Below are 4,379 nucleotides of genomic sequence, written 5' to 3' on the forward strand. Positions count from 1 at the left end.
GCTGTCCCGCAGGTCTGCTCTCGCGTCTATTCACTTAGAGACCTTGGCTTCTGTGGCTCCACTTCTCCTTTTCAGTCGGACGTCTCCACCGCCTTCCTCCTCTCCACCAAATTCCTGCGCTCACAAAATTCCTCCCACTCTGCTCGCGATTCACTGTGTTTACGAATCTCCCAGCTCTGAGCTCAAGTAAAAACTGAAATTGCTGGGAACACTCAGCAGGCCAGACAGCATCTGTGGAGAAAGAAACAGAGTTAACGTTTCAGGTCGATGCACAGGGAAATAGTTTAATTTTTAAATAGTTACATTAAAATTAGGGAAATGATGAAGAATGTATATACATATTATAAATAATGTTAGACCTATATTGTGATTCCATTACATATTAAAACATTAACCTTAAAGAGTATTAGCTCATTAAAAAGTAAACTGACCTGGATTTGGCAAGAATATGCACTGGCAGTTTCTCAGGGCTAGTGCATTAGTATTATTTAGAACTTGTGTTTCCCTCTTTTCTTACTGACGACAAACTCGCCTGCCCAGATATCGGCACCAGTTGTGTGTTACCTATTTTGCACTAAACTCAGTTTCTGAATCAGAAGCTTAACTGGACCAGCCGCATCAACTACACAAGCAGGGTAAAGGCTGCTCACTTCCTGACCGCCTCAAAGCCTGTCCGCCACCTGTAAGGCTCAAGTCAGGAATGCGATGGAAAGCTCACCGCTCTCCTGGACGGGCGCAGCACTCAAGAAGCTCGACAGCATGCAGGGCAGAGCCGTTCACTTGATCGGCACCCCTGACACTGGAATGAATATCCATCCCCTCCATCACCGGCACACTGTGGCTGCAGCATGCATGATGTACAGGATGCACCGCAGCAACTTGGAACATAGGAGTTGCAAGGTTACTTCGAGAGCGCCACCTTCCCCTGCAGCCTTTACCACTGAGAAGGACAAGAACAGCAATGTCGTGTGACATGAATCAGTCATTCATGAAAGAAAGACTTATGAAATAATACTGAGCGGCCTGCGGGTGGCGCTGTCCAGGGAGATTATAAATACTCAGGCACGGGCCCAGCTTGCGCAGGACATTCTTAACAGGAACTAGTGAAGGACACAACTAGACCTCTATGTTGTAAAACAGTTGATTAAAGCTTTGTTTAACGCTTAGACCAAGTGCCTAGTAGTTTTCTTACGTCATCGTGTAAACATCAGCAGCTCCAAGTTGCCCTCCAAGTCTCACACCACCTTGATGTGGACATATATTGCTGTTCCTTCATTGTCGCTGTGTCAATATCCTGGAATTCCCTAGCTAAAACCTCCATGGGAGCCATCATCACAAGGTCCACAGCAGTTCAAGGAGAAGGCTCACTACCACCAGGGCATCTAGAGGTGAGCAGTAAATGCTAGACCTTGCCAGCGCCACCCACATCCCAGGAACAAATTGAACAAAAAGCTGATGATCCTAGAGCTGTGCCTTCATAGGTCACCAGTTAAATTCCTGATATTGTTCTTATTCACATTTCAGGTACACTGCTAGCCAAGCGTTGGCAACAACAGTCTCGTAAGGGAAAGGATGTCAGGATATGGCCCCTACTTTGCTGATGATGCAGAATCATCAGAAGATAAAGTAAGCACAAATTAAAAAGACAGAGGGGGGAGATTTTCACTGGCTCCACCGGGCAAGTAACTGGGTGGTAGCACCCCGAAAATCAGGGGGATAAACTTACTGCCCCATTCCCGCTCCCGGTCTGACTGACGTCGATCTACATACAGGAAACTCTTTTTTTATCCGGCACCGACGGGACCGGCGTGGTGCCGGTTTATCAAAAAGTCTGGATTACAGAGAGGTATAGTAAAAGGTACGAGAGCCCCGTACACGGCCACAAATCCAGGCGTCCCTGTTGCATGGCAACAGGTGCAGGAACCCCGGCCACGGATCCAGGCGTCCCTGTTGCATAGCAACAGGTGCAGGAACCCCGGTTACACGGCCACAGATCCAGGGACGGCCACTAATATGAAGTAAAACTTACCTGAACCTACTCCTGAATTTTGCCGGTTAACAGAGATTTCTGGTTATTTAGGTGCCGGTAAATCGAGAATTTCCTGTAGTACCCCCTACTGCCATGTTGGGAGACAACTGGGCGGAGCATGCGCCGTGTACAATCTGCCCAGTTTTACCCGGAGATACAGCCCAGCAGGAACAAAATAGTAAGTTTAAAATGATTTTTGTGGGGCCGGGGGGAGCAGGAGGGCTCTTTGTGGGGGTCCCACAGAAATACCGAGCTGCAGCAGGGGGAACCCCTTTGATGCTTGGTAACGAAGCCCAGCCCTCAAAATGGACCAGTCCTCCCGCTGGCGCTATCAGGTGGCCAGGCAGCACGCTCTGCCGGTCGGTTGCCCAATAGTTAAAATCTGCCCCTGGAATGTAACTGAATTATATACCTTTTAATAATAAAGAATGGGGCTATCCAAGATGATGTTGTTATTAAACTGGAATTTGGTAAATTGCCTGAATCCCGAACTAGAAGCTTATTTTTGTGGCAATGTAACTAACTTTTTGCCATGGGCCAGGGCCTCCACCAATGTCTTGCTTGAGGGCCTCTCTGTGGAATGATGCTACACGTTGTAGCAGGGAGCGCTGGGATTTGGGTCTGCCCCGGGGATTCCCTACTTAGTGAGCTCCTGGTTTTAATTGTGCCGCCATCGGTAGATGCCAAGTGGAGGCCAGGCAATCCTCCAGAGGAATAGAAAAATGTACAACCAATAGTTTTTGGACACTAAGGGAATTAAGGGAGATTGGGAATAGGGCGGGAAAGTGGAGTTGAGGTAGAAGGTCCACCATGACCTTACTGAATGGCGGAGCAGGCTCGAGGGGCCGTATGGCCTACTCCTGCTCCTATTTCTTGCATTCTATTTTAATATGGCTCTTTCACGTGTTGTTTTGTGGCCTGAATAACCCTGTCTCCCAGTGGCATTCCTTTGCTGGCAAGGAAGGAAAGGACAGGAAGCAGCACTACATCTGAAATAAAAACAGAAAAGTGCTGGTAAACACTCAGCCGGTCAGGCAGCCTTTCAGGTCGACGACCTTTCTGAAGAAAGGTTAACTCTGTTGCTCTCTCCACAGATGCTGCCCGACCTGCTGAGTGTTTACCAGCATTTTCTGGGATTGTTTCCCCCGCCCCTCCAGATTTCCAGCATCCGCAGCATTTTGCTTTAGCACTACATCTCAGTTTGGTCAATAACTCATTGCTGGGCAGGCCCTGAACGGAGGTCTAGAGGCCTCTGGACCAATTACATAGAAGATAGGAGCAGGAGTAGGCCATTCGGCCCCTCGAGCCTGCTCCGCCATTCAATGCGATCATGGCTGATCATCCAAATTCAGTACCCAGTCCCTGCTTTCTCCCCATACCCCTTGATCCCTTTAGCCTTGAGAAATATATCCAACTCCTTCTTGAATATATTTAATGAATTGGCCTCAACTGCCTTCTGTGGTAGAGAATTCCACAGGTTCACCACTCTCTGGGTGAAGAAATTCCTCCTCATTTCTGTCCTAAATGACCTATCCCTTATCCTTAGACTGTGACCCCTGGTTCTGGACTCCCCGACCATCGGGAACATCCTTCCTGCATCTAGTCTGTCCAGTCCTATCAGAATTTTATAAGTTTCAATGAGATCCCCTCTCATTCTTCTAAACTCCAGCGAGTACAAGCCCAATCGACCCAATCTCTCCTCATACGTCATTCCTGCCATCCCAGGTATCAGCCTGGTGAATCTTCGCTGAACTCCTTCCATGGCAAGAACATCCTTCCTCAGATAAGGCGACCAAAACTGCACACAATACTGAAGGTGTGGCCTCACCAAGGCCCTGTACAACTGCAGCAAGACATCCTTGTTCCTGTACTCAAACCCTCTCGCTACGAAGGCCAACATACCATTTGCCTTCTTAACCGCCTGCTGCACCTGCATGCTTACCTTCAGCGACTGGTGCACAAGGACACCCAGGTCTCGTTGCACTTCCCCTTCTCTCAATCTATTGCCATTCAGATAATAATCTGCCTTCCTGTTTTTGACACCAAAGTGGATAACCTCACATTTATCCACGTTATATTGCATCTGCCATGCTTCTGCCCAATCACCCAACCTGTCCAGTTGGTCTGTTGAGAGCCACCAGTGAAATGGAGAAAGCCATAGAATGGGTACCATTGTTATCATGCATGCTTTTCGCTGCTAATTACATGGCTGACTTTTCTCTTCCACAGCACCAATTGTCTTCTTTGGGTTAGGAATATATTCATATAAAATGCTATTTATGGTTATTCCTACTGAATTTGCTACTGCAGTTCACCTTGTTGGAAATATATTTGTGTCTTTCAGGTTTCA

Source organism: Somniosus microcephalus, chromosome 19, assembly GCF_052327205.1.
Source record: "Somniosus microcephalus isolate GS21.2 chromosome 19, FLI_Smic_1.0, whole genome shotgun sequence".
NCBI lineage: Eukaryota > Metazoa > Chordata > Chondrichthyes > Squaliformes > Somniosidae > Somniosus > Somniosus microcephalus.